Source organism: Takifugu rubripes, chromosome 8, assembly GCF_901000725.2.
Source record: "Takifugu rubripes chromosome 8, fTakRub1.2, whole genome shotgun sequence".
NCBI lineage: Eukaryota > Metazoa > Chordata > Actinopteri > Tetraodontiformes > Tetraodontidae > Takifugu > Takifugu rubripes.
This window is the reverse complement of record NC_042292.1, coordinates 6,369,535-6,392,931: the sequence shown is the minus strand read 5'-3', so window position 1 is coordinate 6,392,931 and position 23,397 is coordinate 6,369,535. Positions and strand designations below refer to the sequence as shown.

At 40.9% G+C, this 23,397-nt stretch overlaps 1 long non-coding RNA gene across 1 annotated transcript; it reads right to left on the bottom strand.

Moving 5' to 3' along the window:
• Window positions 1–16,287: 16,287 nt before the first annotated feature.
• On the bottom strand, window positions 16,288–18,596 carry LOC115250745 (uncharacterized). Its single transcript, XR_003889324.1, has 2 exons — window positions 18,498–18,596; window positions 16,288–16,564 (listed from the first exon to the last, which is right to left on the bottom strand). It is a non-coding gene; the product is annotated as an uncharacterized lncRNA (long non-coding RNA).
• Window positions 18,597–23,397: the final 4,801 nt, after the last annotated feature.

The window sequence follows — 23,397 nt, the reverse complement described above, 5'->3', positions numbered from 1 at the left end:
TGCTCACCATGATGTGCATCACTGATGGAACATACAGCCTCATAATCACCTTAAAACCCTCCGTGGGTCTGACTCCAGCAGCTCTCCTGTTTTTTCCCCTCTTGTTTGTTACCAACTCACTCGACTTGCATTCATACTTTATGATGAGAACCGTGAGCCATTTTTGGTTTCAACCAACCAGGTATATACCTAATGGCCCCATTTCCCCCTTTTTGTTGGGGTGAGTGTTTAAGAAGCAAGGTTTAATTGGGTTGTCTGTAACAACACAGGGGGCCAGATTTTCTGCCAGCAGACACACACTAAATGAACATTTTTTCTTCTGCTTTACTGAGTACTGGTGAAGTCATTGTGTAGCTGTATGACTGTGTGTTCATGTTAACAGATGTCAATGATGATACATCATCCGAACATCATTGCACTATCCCTGAAGGGACTATAAGAGCCTTTTTGTTCCACATATGGGTCAAAAATAACTGTGTGTCTGTGTGTGTGTGTGTGTGTGTGTGTGTGTGTGTGTGTGTGTGTGTGTATGAAAGAGAGAGATTGCAGGAGGTGTTTTACTGGAAGAATTGTGCTATTGAGTCATGAAAATCTAGGCAATGGAATCTCCCACACACACACACGCACACACACACACGCACACACACACACACACACACACACACACACTCACAGTCTTTCTCTTGCTGAATCATACACAGCTGGTGGTGCCATTCCACAGACCTGTCATGTTTCTGTTGTCTTGTTTAGTTTGTCTGTTGGACACAGACAGCTGCACGTTAAAACATCTATATTTTATCTAAATATTTTCTATCTGCAACAGATTTGCAGATAGAAAGTATTTAGATAAAATATAGATGTTTCCACAAGGTCAAGTCAAGTTTATTCATATGGCACTTTTCATTCTGAGTGAGTAGCACAAAGAGCCATTTTTTACAATTACATCCACAATCACACACACATACACATGCACCCACCCACAGATACTCATACACACAGACCCAGTAATTCAGCCCCACGCATACAATAATTTGATAGGGTAAGAGTAGGTCAGATAGGTAAGAAGGCCCTCGATCATTAGGACATTTAAAAACTAATAAAAGAACTTTAAAATCAATCTGGAAGAGCACAGGGAGCCAGTGCAGCAATTGTAAAACAGGTATAATGCGCTCCTGCACTCTGGTCCTCGTCAGCAGGACATTACAATAATCTAACCAGCTGGAAATAAAAGCATGCATCAGCACCTTCATGAGAGAGAAACGGCTGGACTCTGGCTATATATCTGGTAAAAACCTATTTTAGCTATGGTTTTAATGTGTGTTAGAAACCTGAGCTCAGAGTCCAAAATCACACCCAGATTTTATACAGATTGTGATGGTTTAAAATCCCAAAGGTTTGCTAAAAGCTTTTCTCCCCGGGCTTCAGGACCAATGACTAAGTCTTCTGTTTTTATCCTGATTGAGCTGTAAATAATTTGCTGCCATCCATGACTTAACATTTATGAAACAGTTAAAAAGGGCACCAATTGGGCCTGTGTCTTCAGGAGACAGTGATGTACAGTAGGGCATCGTCAGCATAGCTATAAGGTGATGCCGTGTCACCAGATGACTCCCCCAAGAGGAAGCATATACAAAAAGAATTTGGTCTAAAACTGACCCTTGAGGAAGCTCACAAATAATCTTTAGTCTATTTAATGAAATGTGATGGTCTGCTGCATCAAAGCTGGCGTTAGGTCCAGTAGTACCACGACTGTAAGTTTATGGGTATCTACTCTGGAGATGAATGCAGAAAGAGGACAAAAGTATTGTAATACCAATTTTGAAAAAGGGTAAAATTGCCACGTGATGAATGCAATAAAAACTAAAGAAGCTAGAGATGTTATTGCACAGTGAGAAAGTCTGAAGAACTATTAACCTTGCCTCCAGCATTCCAGACACACTGAAGCATTATGCTACCCCAGGCTAATGAGTTGATGACTGCAGCATTTACAGTATTTCTCTCTCCCTCTGTCAGTATAGAGCCAGGAGCCTGGCAAACACAGCACAGTAAATGTGATAATTGGTCCCTCGTGGTTTTCAAGAGTGTATTTTCTCTGTAAGTCTGTGCATGCATTTAGGGTTTTGTTTGTTTGTTTTCGTTTCCTTGTATGTGTTGAGTTGAAGTTCACAAAGTTAAGCTGAATTTTAGAGAGGGAGCTTGGATGAAAATCACTAAAATTCCATTCTATCTACGCATCTTCCTGTTGGTATGGCTTCTGATAATATGGAGAAAATACCAATTTATGCAGTTGTTTTTGCACTGCAGCGAAACAATGGAAATTTATAGGAACATGCAGAGGAACACAATCACAAATACAGAATTGTGTCAATAGACTTTGGGATTCATTGAGCAAGCTCGGAAAGAAACTGTGTCTTTGTTAAACCTGAAGATTAAATTCCCGTTTCTCCTCTTGGGAAAGTTCAGCCCTGTTGTGCTTTTCCATTTCATTCTACTTTTCTCAACTATGTTTTTATCTTTTTGAGAACGTTTGCCCTTTTCTTTTGTGAAAGTAGACCCCAAATGGTTAACAAAATGACCAGTTTCCTCTCTGCACCCTCTAAACAGCCCCCCGAGGACCTAGAGCCATGATGGATATACAGCTCACAGGGAGGGGCTGACCCACGTGACCCTCCTCTGGTAACGAGGGCTAACGGTGCTTACGATCCTCTGCTGACGACACTCCGATGATTACAGCTAATTGTGTGCTGACATTTATGACATGATTGCTAAATTTAAAGCCAGTGCTGGTTTGACAGTGTTGTGTTGTGTGTGTGTGATCCCCAGGCTGGAGGGTTGGACTGCACTCCTGCAATATGTGTGTTTGTCATTTATGACATAATGAGTGAATTTAAAAGCAACGCTTGGTTGGCACACGAGCTGTATATTGCCTTTAATAACATTACGACTTGATGTCTCAAATGAGCTAACAGTATTACGAGCCGATTATTTGACTTGGAGTAGTTAAAGCTCGTTGGACGACATCATTAATGGGTTAATGGCTCCAGTAAATGGATGCACACACTCAGACACATTTTCTGACGTTTCAGTATTATGTTGGGTTTATATCATTTGTATTTGTCAATCAGTTTATCAGATACTTATAGTGTTTGAAGTAAAGTAGTGAGGGAAACACCTGTGTAGATTTAAAGCGTGGAATGGATGTGGAACACAAAACGTGATAAATAGTTTCTTGGTTTTATAGGATAAAGGTTCTCACATTTTTGGTCAGCCATTCCCAAACTACAGAGAATCACGGGCCAAATTTTAACTGTGAGAAATCTCCACAGCCCACCCAAACTGTTACATTTATAACTTTAAATATATATTTTTTCTATATGTTTTTTTCAATGACAATAAAGCTTCTTAAAACAAACCTTTAATCACAAGTGTGATCACCATATAGGACTAGAATCACCCCTTTGGTACACTCAGACAAGACAAGTTGAGGCTCAACCAATCAGCACTTGTGAATCCAAGTGAAAGAAACTTACTTGGACACTTTCAATGAAACTTTTTTTTACAGATTTGTTTTGATGGTCTGTTTCACCTGAGGCTGTTTTCCTTTTGAAAATGAACAAAACAAGATGAAGAGTTCTATCAATTATGATCCCCAGTTGATGATATATAAGCTATGTTCTAATACTAATGTTCAGGGTCAACAAATAAAGTGACACCTGTTTTGAATTTAAAGCCTATTTGTTTTAAGTGACCCCTCAGAGTCCACCTACAGTACCACTAAGGCCCACCAGGGGGCTCACACTTTTTGGAATCACTAGTTTAGGGCATCCAATGGATCATTGTCGCCCATTTTTCTTTCATTTATGCTTTTGTTGTTGTTTGTCGGTGGAATTTGGGAGCATTGGTGTGATGAATAGGGTGCACAAGGGAGGCATATAGAAAGTATATTTATAATAGACTTGCACAGTTTCATGACTTAATTCAGCTGCAGTACACACACACACACACGCACACACACGCACACACACACACACACACTCAAATAATAGGACACGTGTTATGGTGTGCATAACGGCATAACGCATTGGTTTTCTGCATATTTGGAGTAGACACACCTCCTGCATCTGTTCTTTCAGTCTCTCTCTCTGTCTTTCTTTCTCCCTCTATCGCTCTCTTCACTCTTAATTACCAAGAAATTGTATTCACACAGGAACTTACACACACGTGCAGCAACTTGATCGTCACCACGTTAATTGCGGGCCATTTTCTGACAAAAGATCGCCACGCTGCCTTCTAGACGATAATTATGTCACAAACACACGTGCGCACGCACGCACACACACATATACACACACACACACACACACACAGAGAAATACAAGTGCGTGCTCACACAAACACTCTGTGTAATTATAGGAAAAGTGAACAAAGAAGAGCAGCAGGTGGCAGCGATATCATATTGTCAAACAGCTTTTGATTGGACTGGAGTTTAAACGCACTGATGGGACACAAACAGACTTGTGTAGGTTTGAGGTTGCATTTAACAGAACAGAATAATAACAATAACAGTTCGTTTTTCCACTAAACTAAGATTGGAATCAATTATCAGCCTTTCTAACAAGCAGATTAGCTGCTATATCCTGACACGGTCTCATGAAATTTAATGAGCAATATTAAACTGACTGATTCTCATTTTTAAACCTCTGCTGCTTCAATTCACTGCTAACAAAATACATTTATCTCTACAGAATCCTCCATATTACTGGAGGAACATGTTTTTTTTCTTCAGGGCATCGTCAAAAGATGGGAAGTCAAAACCAGGGAGAATTCCCTGAAAGAACTCCTGAGATGATGAGTAAAAAAACATGGCACATTAGGACAAACATCTTTAGTTTGGTAACACACACACACACACACACACACACACACACACACACACACACACACACACACACACGCAGAGTCACAGAGTTTTGTGGCTTTTTCTTTAATGTTAATAAACCTGAATCCAAACATTTAACACAGATATATTATTTTGGACAGAACGTAGGTTTCTGTCTCAGGTCCACTGTCTTTGTTGGGCTTTTGCTTTGGGTTTGAACATTTTTTTTGCAGGTTTACCCGTAACAACACACATGCATACACAGACCACAGTGGTGAAAGGGCTGTTTGAGTGGATGGTGTGACTGCCAAGAGTTCTGTGGTTGGGTGGCTCACCGCAGTCTTAGACCTACCCAAACACACAAACAAGGTATAAAAATAGAGCTAAAATTAAGGAAAATGTGTGCGATGTGCAAGCCTTCTTGTGTAAAAGCTTAATGCCAATAAAACCGCCTCCAGGACCAAAGTTTCTACAATTCCCATCATACATCTCCCTCCTGTATCTCCATTTTTCATCAGCTCAGAACCACAAATGTGTGCTGAGCATCTGGTTAGTCCGGTAAATCAGGATAGAGAATAGTTTGTAGACTGAAATTACATGTGAGATTTTACAGAAAAATAAATCGCTTTAGGTCAGCCGTTTCACATTTCCTGAAGCAACTGCTGAGTCCTGGCAAGGACTTTGCAAATTACCGGAATATCCCGGTGTTAGTACTTGTTAACATCTGCTTTTAATATTACGAGGGCTGCTACTTGGTAATTGTTGACCAACACCAACACACAACTGCATCACTCAAGCAGCATGAGCCCTTCTAATGAAGCAATCCTTGTTTATAACCTGCACATCTACAATGCCGTGTCTCAGACAGGATTGTTAGTAGGACAGACTAATGTGTGTGTTTATCTTTATGTTGATTCATGTTGCAGATATTATCTTTGGAACGGCTGCCGTAAACTTAGTGTGGGGAGTCAGCTCAGCAGCGGGAATTTGGTTTCTAGTGACCTCTACAGGCCAAATGTGGGATAGAAACCAACTGGACAGGACGATGTGAAATAGAATATAGAATATAGAATATGTTTTCATCTGGGTTGCTTGTTTGGTTTGATTTTAATCATAGAGGTATCCCTCTTTATTGCAGCATTTAAATTGGATTGAAGGGACATTCTTCGGCTTCAGTGTTTTTTCTTTAGTTATGCCAAGAGTGTGGTTATCTCAACAAAGGTAGAGTATCTATTATTCATTTTAAATATTTGGCCAAAAATGTGGACTACAGTGAAATGTGTAATGTGTGTAATTCCTACACTGTAATATATTTTTAACTATTGCTTTTAGATGAATCATAGAAGAAAGGAACAACATTAAATTTGGTGAGTGGTCACCAAGCACTATATGTTCAGCCGCAGCATTGAAACATCATCAGTTGAAGGGAACTGCATGTCTGCGGTCGACCAGAGCTGCTGCAATGTCCCGTGCGTGCTCAGACTCTCAGTCAACACAGGAAGAAGGGAATAACCGAGGGTGTTTTTGCAGCGGCGGGCTATTGTGAGCAGTGACAGTTATATGATGCGAGGTGAAAGGCAAACAAATAGAAACAACAGCAAGAACAATGTATGCGTACGTTTGCATGTTTGTGTGCAGCCACAGACTGCACGTCTCCATGTCTGCTGGCCCTCAAATGAATCCTGCACTGTTTTTCTGCTATGACAGCTACTGGAACAATCAAATATATTGACCAACACACACACACACACACACACACACACACACACACACACACACACACACACACACACACACACACGCACACAAAGAATAGTCTTGTCATGCACTCGATGCATATTGGGCCAAGGCTCCACAGGTCTGGTATACAATATTATCTGATCAAATACTGGCTCCACTACAGGCACGTACATTCGGATATAAAGAGGAACACTTGGATATACTCATATATCTCCAACACACACACACGCACACACAAACACACACTGTGTCTGCTGGTCTAGGCCGATTGATCCCAGGTTTGGTGCCACAGAGCTTGGAAAATAATGCTGATAAGAAATACTGACATATACATATACTGACACACACACACACACACACACACACACACACACACACACACACACACACACACACACACACACACAAAATGACTCCAGAATGCTCACTATGCTGTTTTTTTGTTTTGTTTTTGTCTGATGTGTGTAAATACAGCTTAAATTAAGTACATCTTATATATTAAATTGCAAATTTTGTATTAAGCTGCACTACTTATTAGGTCCATGCTACCTGTGTGGTTCACATCGTTACAAACCATTGTATTTATGTTACTACAGTAACGCCACTACCCATAGTGCATATTGATCAGTCTAAAACGCTTCTTTGCTTTTACTGTATCAAGAAAGATGCAGATGACGCGCTCCGTTACGAGGGCATCGACTTTTACAGCTATTATTTTGTAATAAGTAATTGTCATCTACTTTTTTTACTTATCCTGTTAAAATTGGCATTAGAAAATGCTGAGAAAATCCTGCTGTACTGAAGTTTTCTTAATTGAATCTCCAGTCGAAAACATTGTATACACACGTTTAAAAAGTGCTATCTGACATGGGCTCTCAATTTTCCATCATTTCTTTCTTCATTCTCCTTCCAAGATTAAACCATCACTCACTCATTTATTGAAGCGTCGGGATTTGCAATAAGCCTCTGTTGAAACAGGCCATCTGGCCTACACACTAGAGTCCAGACAATCCCAGGTTAACATTTTTTCATAAACCCACTTGGTCTGTGTTCCGCAGGTGTCTGTTCAAAAGAGTTCAGGACTCTGTGGTAGCTTTATTATTAACTTTATCTGCTCTCTCTTAACATGGGCACCATATGTTCAATTCTTCTCCACTGGCTTGCTGCAAGTCCATTTACTCTGACAGGAACCAGGTGAGCTGCAGCCTTTTGACTAGAGACAGAGGCACGGCGCGTGGCCGTCATGTTCAAACTTCTAATATCCTCTACATATTACTCTCAGACTTGGCTCAGATATGTTCTGTGTCTCACCAGAGCTGTATTAATTCCACAAAGATCTGACAAGTTAATAAGCCGAAGCAACCGGCTGCAATATTTCGGCATGCATCACTATCTGTCTTCAGATGTGACAAAAAGCAGCCTCCACACGCAGCAAAGATGGAGACGAGAGACTGATGGCATCACTTTGGCCTCCCGGGGGACTCCTGAGACCCTTTTAGGGCTTGTCTCTCTTTCTTTGTCTCTCTCTTTCTCTCTGTTTTCCCACTATCGCCCTCTTCTCTATTTTTCCCTGTTAGCTCTCCTCCCTCTCCCTGTCACACTATCAGGCGGGCCAGCCTCTGCAGTCGATACAGCCATTAGTAAATAACAGATACATAATTTATTAAATATCCTCAGATACATATTTCAGCATCAAATTACAAGACGGAGAAGAGGAGGGGGAAGCAGGGGCAGGGGACATTGTAGGTGGGGGCTACGGAGAGACAGACACAAGTTCACACTCAGACGTGTCGCTAACTCTTTCACGTGGACGTAACAGCAAAAATGGCCTTTTCACGCCAGTATACACACCTGTCAAATCTGAAATGAATGTGTCCAATTGTATTTTAAAGCACGCTTCCTCTCAAATACATACAAATGCATTTGCGTCATCACGGCTGTGACACAAAATGGTTTGCAGAAGTTGCAGTTGCACAACGAACGGCTGTACCTCACCACAACCACAAGATTAACCATAATACACACCGTCGCACACACAACAGACTTCCTACCCTCACACACACTTCCTCTGAGGCCTGCTGCCAAAAGTGGGGTGTGAATGAGGAACCAGCTGCGTCTGATACAAAATAAATCACATTTCTTCTTCTTTTAGTTGATCATAATTAAACCTCTATTCTTTAACATGGGTTTTCCTTGAAGTACACTCGCCATACACTCAAAAGATTAATTTAAAGGTAGATTTTGATTTAATTTGCTCCTGAAATAAACTTAAAGAACCCAGTGCAATTAAAAATGTATATTTGTGTGTAATTCATGCAGACATTAGATGAGTAATTAATATAAAACTGATATACCTTGTTTGTTTTGAAAGCTTTCAATGACCCTTTTTTTTCACATTTCCCCTTTTTTTTGCTTGGTTTATTTCTGTTCAGGTTTTATGTGCAAATCAAAATTGTGCATAAAATCAACTGATAGAAGACTGTTTTTTAAACGCTCATCGCAAAGCTCTTTACATCGGTCTGACTTCCACTCTACTCACAGTTTCTCTCCCACATACTAAAATGAGAGTATTTATGCATGTTTGATGCCACTTCAGATAAAAAATCTATCAAGTAATCAAGTTGTCGCTATGAAATCGTCACCCCTGCGGCGTTTTGCATATTCACCTCTGCTAACATCATTAAAAACACATCCATTGATGCCATGGCCGCCCACTCGCCCTTAATTAGTTTGGGCAAACATATCGAGCTGCCACACACACACACACACACACACACACGCACACACACACACACACACACACACACACACACAGATGTCTGCATTGTAATAAAGCTGAATCAGCTGAATATACATGAAATGTTGAACCGCTGCGCTTTTTTCGGAAGCTTGCTTGCTGCATTCTGCGGGAATTTAAGGATTACTTGGCAAATCAAATGCAACACTCTAAGATTTAATAGTTTTTCACTTTCAAATCTACTTATTGACCTGATAAACACCTGGAACTGTGCCAATCCACACTTTTAGAATGACTAAAATTAATACTTAAGAAATTCACTGAAATTCATTTTGTAAAGTAATACTACAAACGTACAACAGTGCAACCAGCTTGCAGAAAGCATGGTCTTTTTCGGTTATACCATATGCAAAGCTGTTGTAGATTAACACTCAGAAAATATATCTAGGCCAGCTCATACTTTGCCTAATCATTTGATATGTGTAATCATAAAGGCTTCCCATTGTTCCAAAAGATCACTGGACTGCAGATGCTTAAAATCTAAAATACTTTGACGGACACATCATGTAGGCAACCAGCTGACATTAACCAAATCTTTTCCTTATGTACCACTAGGGGGCATAACACCGGACTGAGTGAGAACACAGGAAATAAACATGAAATAAACACTCAAAGAGCTCGATTTATGTTCAGACCATAGAGGAAATTTCCTTCAGAAAAAATAATTTTATATGGTTTTAAACACAAGAGGTTCTCTTGTGCATGAGTGTTTAAAGTCCACGTTACATCTGACATCAGACGTGTCATATTTTTCCAAAGAAATCAGGTGTAATTAATTTACACACTACTACCCACAGTATAATGGTACTTGGTGTGTGTGCACAAGACACAATATTTCAGTACATGAAACATTACACCCCTTTGATGTTTATCACTCCATCAGACCTGCTGATGTAGATGGGAAGCAAAGGGAATAAAAAGAGGCAAATTGCTTCCATTTTGTTGTATTTTCAAATACAATAAAATAGCAAGCAGCACTTTCCAACTCTAATATACATAATGCGTGAATTTCCCGAATTTGAGTGGTTTCTCGTATGTTTGCGAGTGTGTGTCCGAGAGAGTAAATGTGTAAGTGCCTTTGAAGCGCTTCACTCTGCCTCAAGCTGCTGATGGAAAACCTCTCATGTGTCGAAATGACCGCATCACTTCTCACTGCCCACACACACACACACACACACACACACACACACACACACACACACACACACACACACATGCGCAGAGTCACACTCATACATTCCCTTGCGCCTTACCGCTCCACAAAGCCACAATGCATCTTGGGAACCATTATGGAAACCAGAGACCACCGCAGTGGGCAAAGGACACAAACAGAGGGACAGTGGAGGAGGGCGTGAGAGATAGAGAGGGGTGATAGAACGGAGAAGAAGATGCCAGCTTCAGCAAACTCTGACAGTGGCGTTGGATTTTGTTCATGTCTGGTTGCTCAGAAATGAGCATACGTTCCTGTTAGCCTGGGCCATGATCGTCTTTCAATGACTTTTCCACCTGGTGAGGAGAAACATTAAAAGGGAGCGTTTAGTAGGAGTTGCAGTAGTGTTTAGGTGTACTTTAGTTTTTCCAGGCAAGGTGTAAAAAATATTTACACAGGCGCACAGACTTTCATAAAAAAGAATTGAACCAAATGAGATCACCAGGGACATAAAAAGAAAAAAGGAGACGTCGTGGGACTGATTGAACCCTTTAAATCCCAGTGTTGCAGAGTTGCAACAGCACTTTCACCAATTCTAAAAAAAGGCCTGTCAATGGCTTTTTTTAATTAATATTGGCTAGAATAAGTGTTTATGTTCGTTGCTAGTAATGACGGCTAATGTAAGATTAGCCTGTAATAAAGTTCATTTTGTTCCTGGAGAAGCCTTGCACTGAATTCCTACATTTATTGTGCGGTAATCTAATTGTAACATGTATTTTTTACATGTTTTGATGCATTTCTATGATTTATAAAAAAAATTATGTCCAAATTTTTGGTGGGCTTGGAACAGATTAGGGCATTTACATGGAAAACACGTCTCTACTTACGTAATTTTCAGGTTACGAAGCAACTTCTGGAATGAATTAAATTCGTAAGTAGGGGTCCCACTGTATTTATAGGTCCTGTATGCAGAATTCAAGTAAGAAAAATTCCATAAATATTTTTTGTGTGTTTATTGCCGTGTCTACAACATGACTCCTGTGCTTTTTTCAGAAACTTGCTTGCTGCATTCTGTTGCTTAGCAAATAAAATGCAGCACAGACAAACACATTTGTCAGATTTAATAGTTTCTCCACTTTCAAATCATCAGTTGAGGTCCTCAGTATCTCCATCGTGACAAAATACCCACCGGTAGTCTCAGCTCCTCCTCTTCCACCCAAGTCACCCTCCTACCTGCTTGCTTGACTACCATGGGGTGGCCCCCACCTCTCAAACTACCTCCCACATTCAAAATTCAGGTTCTCTCACCACCCGTCTTGCTTGGAACACCTAATTGCCATATTTTGATATGGTACTTTTCCCTAAAATTTCATTTTAGGTTCATAGAATCACACAAATGCATATTTAATTATTTTGGAAGTCATTCATAAAATTTGATTTTAAGCATTTTATGTCTATGTAATTTTACAACATTGGGCCAGATTACATTACAAAAGAAAACTGCACTTCTCCCACGGACACAAGTTCTTAATTAAACAAGAATAATTTGCATGTAGCATCTGAAACTCCCTCTATGTTTGCAGATGTGTGTTTTTTAACTTCAAACTCTATCCTGAGCTGTTTTCCTGAGTATTGTTCAAGTAGCACTATGTAGCATTAGGAGATAGAAAAACAGGGTCTGAAGGCCTGTTGCCTTGTGTGAGTGAGAACCTGTAAGTGCTCTGGGGGATGCATGTGCTTCTTTTAGTATGATAAGTAAGAAGCAGAATAGACCAGCCAGGCATTGTCGACGAGTGGGCCTGTAAAGCTCTTAAAAGGACTAAAACGAGATACTGAAGAGGAGACAGGTAAAACTTGGATCCTCTCTCGTTCTGGTGAACAAAAGCAACACCCAAGAGATGGCCACCATCTTACAAAAAAAGAACACACTCACTCACGTGGTGACATCAGGGAGCCAAGAGGTCATCGGACTACCAACCCCCCCACTGGATGTACACAGCCATAATTGCACATTTCCCACTAAAGACAAAGAGAGGATCCTCACTTATAGATGCCCAAATTTCTATAAAATATACTAAAATATATATTTTTAAAAATGTTAAAATATTCTTAAAGTTTTACATCAGAGGACCCTTAAACCAATATCTGAGAGGTAAAAGAAAAATTTAAAAAAATACAGGTTTAAGTAGAGAAACGACTTTAAGTGGAGACCGTAGTTGTTAGCTGAACAGAGAAGGGTTGTTGCAGCACCACAGTTCTCCCAGGCTGCCTGTGGTACTGGCACCATGTGAACCGGAGACTTTAATACGAACTACTGCACTCTGCTGAACCATCAGTCACTCATCACTCTCACGCATGTTCCTCCTTTCTTCCTAAGCAATCTCTGATCAGTTCTGCTTTCTCCCTCTATCCTCTCCAACAACTGTGTGTGTGTAGCTCATTACTAAATTTTCAGGCTTTTGCCGGCCACTAATTTCACATCAGATCATCGTTCCATCCGTTTTTCCATCGGTGAAGGAAGGAGATGAAAGTGGATGATGCAGCACTGGTAATATGCTGCATTACTGGAAGTAGAGGACGTTGCTAAAATGTCCTGTTGCCTCTCTCCAGCCTGTTCTCACCTCCTTTCTCATCAGCTTTGCCCCTTGTTTCTGGGGTTTTGTCTTTCTTCCTCTCCCCTGACACCCCAGCCCCTTTTGCCACCCCTCCAGCTCTGAGTCCAGGGTCTTTCTCCTCTATTTTTAAAATTCATACATCAGTTTTCCCACTTTTTCTCCACTCTGTGGACCCCCCCCCTTCCCCCCCTTCCCCTGAAATGTGACCTGATCTGTTTGGATCAAGTATCACTTCACTGCTGTAATTAAAGTCCAGTTTACCAAAGCCCAGTATAGAGTCTGATGTCAGTGTGAGAGGGAATTACTCTCCTCTTCTTCTATTTTCCCTTTATCATGCCTACAGTTTTTTTCCCTCGACATTTTCTGCTTGTGTTTTAAATGTATTTATACTTTGAGTATATATACTCATACTATACTCACTTTTTCCAATTTTTAAAAAAAAATGTATTTATTTTTCAGAACAGGCCCCTTATAACAGTGCCCACAGTATTTAGGCTGTAATTTATCTCCTGTGCATTTGTCGGAAAATCTGTCTAAAGAAACAGAGAGGGAAATCATACATTCCATTTTTATGAGGTTACGAGGTTATTTCGAAAATGAAAAAGATGCACTTTGGTAAATAGCATGAGTTTGAGACATTATTCTAATTCCAATATAATACAGGGAAGATGTAAAGCTCTTATTGTCTCAGCTCATTCCCTCAGCTGTCCTGGGCTGCTGACTCCTGTCTTTAAAATGACTAATCTGCTCAGTTGAGAGTATGGATCTGGTCAAGCAAAGGCTTCCTCTGATAGGTCTAATTATAGCGGCTCGCCTCGATGATATGATCGCCAGGAAGTATCGTCTCCCCTTTTACTCCACTGTGTTGATCACATGACCTGGATTCACCTGAGGAGGGCAGATTGATGAACTGGTTCTAATTTCATTAAACTCTGCACAGCCCCGTTAACCTGGATTTTATTTTTTTATTTGTTGTTTTATGTTGCTCTGCTTTAATCTTTGTTTCTGTCATTCCGTGGAAAATAGCACAAAGAAAAGAGAGCGGAAGAGTGACTCGACTTGGCTCATGGTGCATTTATGCCGTCGTTGTTGTTTTAATTATAACTCACTCATAATGTGCTTTCAGTGGACTTGTGATGCATTAGGATCATTTTAAATGATGCAGTTTTCACTCTGTGATTGGTGAAGCACTGTGATTATGTCCATTTGCAGAAAACAACACAGTCACTTCCAATCATTCTGTTGGACAACGGCACACTTTCAGTCACGGAGAGAGTGGAGCCTCTCCTCCACTTTCACATCATGGTAAAGACATCAGGAGTGCGCACGTGCTTGCCCAGAGAGGGCAGGAATGACAGCGAGCAGCAGAGTCCCCCTGCTCTTCAAACATCTTTTATAAAATTAGAACTTACAGTGAGCCTTTTTCAGAGAAATACACTGGAAATGTTTTTTTTCCAAGTCTTTTCCATTTTTCAATTACTGGAGGATGTTTCCTCCATCTGTGTCCATGAAATATGCCTTTGTCCTTCCAGCTGAATTGCACGCTTCTCAAATTTCTACCTGTTAATCTTCCCTCTCTGCACCCATCAGCAGTACGGTGCTATTGAACTGTTTTCCTAAGCCTTGTAATCATTTTAATGATACTTTATCTGTCATACTTTATATGAGTCAGTTGATCAAACATATTTTTAATGTAAAAGAGACAAAAAACCAAACCTTTATTTGGAGTTAAAGCATTACTGTTATTGGGGCTTGTTTAAAGGAAAGGGCTCCGTTGGGAACAGATTGTTGTATGATAATATCAGGTTCAGCTGGAGGGAAATGTGAGCAGAAATCTTTAAGAGACAGAGAGGGCCCACACCGATCTCCAGGGCCACTCGTTTCTGGACTTCTGTGATACCACATTGCTTAGTGCTCAAAGCTTGTTTATTCAGCCACTCCCTGGTGAGTATTACAACACAAGTGTAACAATATTTGTCCATGTGAACTGTGGACCTCTGAACTTACATACTGGCATTTAGTCAAGCCATATATCCCTAATTAGGTAAACACCCCTTTTTCCTTCCTGGATTTTCCCTTCAACTGCTTCTGAATGTTACAAAAAAATGACATGTCTTTGCAGTTTATGCACATCCCTGAATTGTATACCTTTGGTCTCCACTCAGTTATGACCTGTTACCGTCTCCGCATATCCATTTAATTAGAACACAGTTCACAAAAAGAGTTCTTTCTCTCTGTCACTTTGTTTGATTTTTCGGACCTGGACAAAGCTTCTCCTGGAGTTTCTCCTCTTGCTGCCGTTCAGTTCCCCAAATGCTGTTTTGGCATCTGGCTGATGTTATTTGTTTGTGTTTGCACATAATCGGTTCCGCTGGGCCGCCTTTACACTGGCGTGTCACGACCAAACGTCTAACCATGAGTTAACGGGAGGCCTCACGGGGTCTGAGTGCATCTCTGCATGTGTATGTGAGAGGGAGGGTTTATTGTGCTTTTAACAATGTGTGCATATATATCTTAAAAACCAAACTGTGTATTTGTGTGTGTTTGTGTGTGTTGTCATTATTTCATTTTGTGCACACGCTTGTGTGAAACACCGATTCCCTGGAGTGAGTGTGGAATAAATAGTACTGTGTGGCAGGTAAATAAACACACACACACACACACACATACCAGCCCTGTCTGTGAATTATCCGGGCGAAACCAAACTAGTGTGCACCGAGAGGAGGGTGTTTGCTGGGAGATTCATTTTAACCAGACAGTCAACAGAACTTGGACTCCGATAGGAGACTTTAAAGTATAATTGAAGTTAATTAGTTTCCAATCCTTCACTTCCTATATGAGAGAAGCATTTCTTTGTTCAGTGTGTCCCTGTGAGCATAGCAATATAGTTTTGCAGTTTGTCTATAACAACAAAGCTAATCCAGTTATGTCCCAACACTTCTTTTCAACGTTTCCCATCACATCTACATCACTGGTGTAGTTTAGAGTTTCTATATATAATCAATATTTTCCTTTCACGTACACAAAACATTCATGGATCTAAAAGGTTCCAATTCTAAACACACATTTGGTGTGATTGGCTCAAATAAAGAAAGACAAAATCTTATATGTGAGTGGCAGCACAACGTTTAATCATAAATAGTGGAGAGTGCAGCCCAGGTGGTAAAACACTGACAACAGTCGGCGGGTGTGTGGGTGTGTGTTTGGGAGACACTCGCCCGCAGTAACAGTGATTTCCTGTCAGCCTGCAGCATTACAACAGGATGAATCCTTGTTACTGACAGCGACGCATCACAATCGTTTACGATAACAGTCTGACTTTCCAGCCATTTGCCGCCTGACACAAAGTCCGACCAGCTGCACAGTTCTCAGAGACGTCCAGCCTGCAAGTACAAACAGAAAGAAGTGATTAAATTTGATTTTTTTTAAAATAGTCTAATCTATAAAGTATACCACCACAATGCTGTTAGAGTAAATGAAAGAGGAACATAGGGAAGAGAATATAGACCAACATGCATTATGTTACACAAGTTCTGTGTGTTACTGATAAAAATTTAGGTCTGAAAGTCGAGGTAAAGTCCAAGGTTTCCTCTTGATAAGCACATGTAAAGAGCCACAGAGAGAAGAGAGGAAGGGAAAGCCAGCAGCTTATTCTGCAGGACACGACACACACCCCTAACAGGGCACAGCTGGGAAATTTGCCATCTCACAAGTGTATTATGATAATGGGCTCATGTTTCTCCCTTTTATCTATTAAACTTTAATAAGTTTTCAGAAAATGTGAGTGCAGATGGAAAGCATGTCTATCCAACCTCAATGATCCTAGTAAAAGACCACTAAAATAAAACGTTAAGCTTTCCAATAACTAACAAGGTCTGACCTAAAGAGGCCGTACCCGAGAGGGTGGATATTGGGGGGGGGGGCTTTTTTGTCTTTTACGGTAAATTTCATATCTTTCAATAGGTCACCTGTCAATGGACTGAGCAGCCCGATCAGCCTGTGACTTTGTTGTAATAACTAAATCTGAGCTCCTTCCTGTAGCAGGAACGCTGATATTCCCGTCGCCTCATTAACAAAGCTCAAAAACGGGAGTTTTAGTAGCTGCACTCTTTTCATTTACAGTCAATCAACTGTATCGATCATCGCAATGCAATTCGCCATCTACGAATACAAACACAGACTTGGTCCATTCACACACAAACACACAAACACACACACACACACACACACACACACACACAACCACAGAGATGGATTAGAACACAAAAGGAGAAACAAATGCGACCTTTTTGCATGTGTGTGCGTGTGTGTGTGTGTTTGTGTGTGTGTGTGTGTGTGTGTGTGTGTGTGTGTGTGTGTGTGTGTGTGTGTGTCTCCCCTAGTGGCTGTTTGTGTTGAAGGAAGGAAACTTAAATCATCAATTAAAGTAAATAATTAACAAGCTTAGGAATGTATTATTAATGAGACTGAGGGCCTAATTGCCCTCCGTTTGAAATGGACACATAACACCTGAAGATAGAGACAGAGGTGGAGAGAAAGGGTCAGAGAAATGGGTGAAAGAGGAGAAATAAGAGGAGAAAGAGTTAGAATTGAATGACTCTTTGTTTCTGAAAATGACGCACGAGCAATTACAGTAAATACAGCGCATGAATACAGCTCCCGTTTCTTCCACTTTCCTCCATAAATGCTATTAAATATTTCCTTTCTCCTGGAACTTCATAAGTCAGCCTGGTGCTGCGGACTGTCCAGAAGTGATAACATCCATTCCTTCCATTTGTTCAATGCATTTGCCCGCTTGAAAAAAAGATAAATACTTTGCACCAAATCTGAAGCAACGTCGCTCCATTAAATGTGTATCGAGTGGCCCAGACAGAGGCCTGTTAATTGCAGGCAGATTACAGTGAGGGAGGGTTCAGTGTTCAGCATCGGGCCTTTCAACAATCTCTACACACTATTGGATTGAGATCAAGTTGACTGCATTAACACCTTGGAACATCTTGAAGCAGCAAAAACACACGACTGTATCAGTGTGAGCTGCTCACAGACTGCAGGGCCGCTCATCTGTTTACACTCAAACACGGTTAACAGCAGGTTCAATCAATAACTTTTCTCTTATTAGAACAAAATGACACTTCACAGGATTATAATGTGAGAATTGTGTAAAAATGGCTTTTAAAGGAACTTCCTCTTTAGGACAGTTTGTACAATATAGTCTAAAACTTTATTTTAAAAAAGTGCATTAATTACATATTAATTATAGTAACATCATTTACTTTTGTGGAATTTGAAATGAAACCCAGGCTCTGGATTACTCACCTTCACACGCTGGCTGTGTGCAAATCAGGATGAAGAGGAATGCGTGCCGACGTCTCAGCTCGGTCTTGTTAACCAGTCTGCGATCTGGACTTCAAACCTGTTGACTTTGAAGAGAAGCGCCTAATCTTTACAACTGAGGGCGCCGAGTGGGGGCACGGACAGAGAGATAATAGCAGGTGTTGTAAGAGCTGTGCTGAGATACCTGGCGGCGTTATCATCACTGTCCCTCACTGTCCTGTGCGGAAACACCTGTTTCAAGCAAGAATAAATCTGCCAAAGTTGTCTGAATGTCACAAGGCTGGGGTGGACGTGACCTTACTCCAAAAAATCCATTCAATCAACTTGGGTCAAAGCCAAAGAGGACAAACTTGCGTTGGTTCCTAAAGTCTTTAAACAGGGCCTCAAAGGCCTCCAAGCCCTTTTTTAATCTCTCAGATTGTACGTGGTTGTATGTAGCTATTTGGTGTTATATGGTAACATTGTTTGGCCTGGTTGCTGCTTCAAAGGCACACATTGCTATTCATTGGATAGGTATAAGAAGATGGGCAGAGCCTTCTGTCTATATTTAGCTTCATAATCCTTAAGTATATGAACCACATGTTGCAGCATTAAAGATTTAATAGGTGCAATTAAAGCAAAACAAAAGATCAAAATGAAGAAATTCATTTCACTGTCATTTGGTTAAATGATGTAACCTCAGTTTAATATTGAGGTGATCGGGCGGATGAGAACCCAGACAGACACTTGGAGGACATGCAGAAACTCCAGTCAGAAACGTTGGACCCCATCACCCTCTCGTCGTTTGTGGACAGTGCTAACTGCAGCACAGCACCTTTCAGGTAAAATTAAAAACCAACATTTTGAATAAGTCAAAGTAAAGAGAAGAAGAATCCCAGAAAATACTTTTTTTTAAAAGTACGTATCTTAATTTCATTTCATCACTGATTACAGTTGGCTGAAGGCAAGCTGACCACACACACACACACTGACCACACACACACACACACACACACACACACCCCATTCAAACTGAAGGCTCTGTCTCAGTGTGTGTTTTAGCCATATAACTGATGCCGCAACCATTATGTGGTCTGTGGGTTGCTCCCTCTTTCTTCACCTCTCCATTTTCTTCACTAGGCCTCTCTGTCTTTCGCTCTCCCTCTCTTGGTCAGGACACAGGGAGTTGTGGTTAGGGGGAATTGTGGGAGGAAGAGGCAGAGAAATAAACATCACTTCCCAATGAGATGTCAGATCTTCCTCATTATCAGCCCAAACCCTTGTTCCGAGTGTCTGTGTGTGTGTGCACACGTATGATGCGTAACAGTTACCACATACATTTGAGATCACCGTAGGTTTTTGGTTTTACTCCAGCACGTTATTATTCGGTTGGTTCTTACACAACCTCACAACAACATATCTTGTAATGAGACACCACGCGTTCCATCTGATCATGGCCAGCTTTCAAACGTCAGTCACCACTATACTCTAATAGTTAACGGTATTTCATTATTCACTGTATTAGTAAATACTCCCACTGTGACCAAAGGTAAATGTTCCGTATCCATGTGTAAATGTGAAGGTGATTATTGTCTGAATCTGAACTACAGTGATTTTCTTTTGAAACGTCACTTTTGATACATACTCTTCTTTTTGTCCAGAATTATAACATTTCATCTGATGTATTGATTCGTTATTGCAGCACATGTAATCAAATGCTATTCTGACCTTTTTTTTTAAAAAAAAAAAGAAAGGTCTGACTGGTTTATCAGAGCCCTGCTGCTTCACAAAGAGCAGCCAGACAGAGAAATATGAGACATTTTATTTTTCCTCCCTGGTGTCTGCAAGCACTTTAGTAGTTTACAGTTACAGTCAACTTCTGACAAGGCAATTAAAATGGGAGCTGGCAGACACACACACACACACACACACACACACACACACACACACACACACACACACACACACACACACACACACTTTCCACTCCCCTGTTTAAATGGGAGCTGGCAAACATTTGGACAGTCCCCGTTCTCTCTCTTTCTCCTTCAGTCTTTTTCTATCTCGCACACCCTCAATCTCCCTCAATTACTTCTCTTCTCTTGCCATCTCTCTTCTGTCTCCCCATTTTGTCCACCCCCCCCCCACCCTTCAGCCCTCCTGCCAATGCCAATGCCTAATGGCTTTGAGCAAGGCAGCCTCTCCTCTTCTCATCTCCATCTGAGAGAAATTCAATTGGATTGGAAGCCAATCAATCACGGCAAGTATCGAGCTGTGATTGGATTTGGCCTGGAATGACCGGGTGAGGTGGGTGGGCTGAGGGGGGTTGGTTTGATTTTAGTTCTGCTCCAATGAAGGTAAATCTGATGTATTATTGCTATAGACGTGGAACTCCAGTGTGTGTGTGTGTGTGTGTGTGTTTGCGTGTGTGTGCGTTGGTAGGGTGGATTGTGTGTAAGATTGTGGTTGACATGTGTCACAGTTTGAGGTTTTGAAGCAGTGCCAGCCCTGACTGATGTCTGCAGAGGTCCGGCGCTGGCGATCTGTCACAGAGAAATATACTGAGTTTCATGTTACATTTCACTTCTCAGACATTAAGCTAATGTGATCAAAAAAGTACTGCTACTGGAGAATAAACTGCATTTTTTAAGTAACGACATCACAAGGGTTGAAACCTCTGGAGGATCTTGCGTTTGAAGGAAATGCTCATGTGTGTGTGGGATACATAAAAGATTAAGAGCATCTAATGTTGAGTGTTATACATGACCATGCCTTTAAGGTTAGAATATTAGCTTCTCCACATTTGGTACCAAATATGAAGATATTGGAAGTGTTCTATATCCCTGGAGTGGTATAATTTTGACATGAGTAAGTTTATCTTATTATTGTAGCATCAAGTCAATAATTTAAACTAGTTACTATATATATATAGCAATAGCCGATTTTAATTAAATATATACATTTCTCATTAACCTTCAACCTACCTTGTCCAGAGGCAATAAATTCAACCTAATACTACAGTCAGCCTGAAAAAAAATGGTTATTTTGGTTACTTTTTTATTTCAGCAATCTGATAATTATACACAGACCCAGCTCAGATAATAAAGGCACAAAAGTTCTTCATCAAAGTAGAAGTTATTATAATGTCCAGCGCATGAGTGATGGCTGCATTAGGTCTGTGGAGAACCTCCTCAGTGACAGTTATGATGCTAAAGGATCTCTCTTACTCACTCTCTCTCTCACACACACACACATGCACACGTTTTAGCGGTTCTGACACCAGCGGTAAACTGCAGCCACAGATTATGCTGTAAGCAGTTGGTCAATACTAATTCACTAACCATAACTTGCTTAGCACTGACCAGTCACCCTGCATGTGTGTTTTATGTCATCCCTGCAAGTGTGTGTGTGTGTGTGTGTGTGCGCGCACGAAAGAAAAACCAGAGAGTGTTTACATGTTTGAAGTATAAGTGAATGCATGTAGAGTAAAGTTTCTGTGTGTGGTTTTGTATGTGTGTGTGTGTGTGTGTGTGTGTGTGTGTGTGTTTGTGTGTGCGTGTGTGTGTGTGTGTGTGATGGTAAGCTAGTGTGTAGGTAACCCAGTTAGAGTTCCCAATACATATTTCTTTGCCGTAACAGGAGCTTGCAGACCAGATCAATAGAAATGTTTCTTTGTTAATGAAGATGTGTGGGTGTATGTGGGTGTTGGGGGAGGGGGGGCACTTAAGCTGACCACCGCGTCTGACCACAGTGGTCAGTCAGTGGACAATTTATACAACCCACAAAAATTTCAGCCGCTTCACACACACACACACACACACACACACTCATACGTGCACATTCAGACATTGACGATTCCAGGCCAAAACACAACCACCACATGTAGTTGAAAATAACATGTAATTATAGCTTGTTAATATGGTTATGACAGTAAAAAGTGTATATATATTTGTGGCTGATGTAAATCTGTGATTTTTTTAGCTCTTTTTGCTGTCATCATCATTATCATCGTCATCATAGCTTTATTGACAGCCTGCTCAGCTGCATTAGCATATCTAATTCATGCTTCGCTCACACAAAGTGTCGACTATGCATGAATCCTCGGGGTCAATATTTCATTTATCCTTCATTTGCACAATCAGATGTGCCCGTACAATCGTGTGTGTGTGTGTGTGTGTGTGTGTGTGCTTTGCATGCAGGTGTGTGTCTGCGATAATGGGATGTTAATGATTAAAGAGTGATTAGATCCAGATCAGGGACGCTGTTTGTGTTAAATGTATTAGGTTGGAGTTCAAAGCTTAAAGTCTCTGCAGTTTCAGGAACAGTTCATTACTGTATCTCCATCATAAATCTTGAACATCGTAACTGCAAAAATATTATTGCCCTAGTTGCTATTTCTGCCATGCTAAAAGCTCACAATTGCTCCCTCCATTTGCACAAGGAGCCACAATCATCTTTTTACCCCATTCGTGCACAGACACAAAAGGCACGTTTCCACTGCAGAAAATTCAGGGTAATGTTACGGGGCAGTCTGGGGTAGGCAATTAGATCCTTCCCAAAAAAAAAACAACTCCTGGGTGGGGCTGGAGGTTTTCTTAGTGGCAGTTGGCAAAACCCAGAGAACAATGTGACGCAGGACCCAGCAGAAGCGGAGCGTTAGCCTAGCAGACACAGCTTCTCCTCTGCTTCTTAGCATCCACCAGGTACACGAGCACACAAACAGCCTGTCATGGTTTATACTTTAAAAGTATCAAAACGTGCTGTTTAATATTCAGTAACACCCTGACATTTTCACAGACCCAGTAAAAGATCGGAGCAGTCAAACATGTCACATGTCAAAAGTCCACAACGACACTTCGTGGAGCTGGAGGGAATCATATTGTCTTAGAGTAGACTATTATTC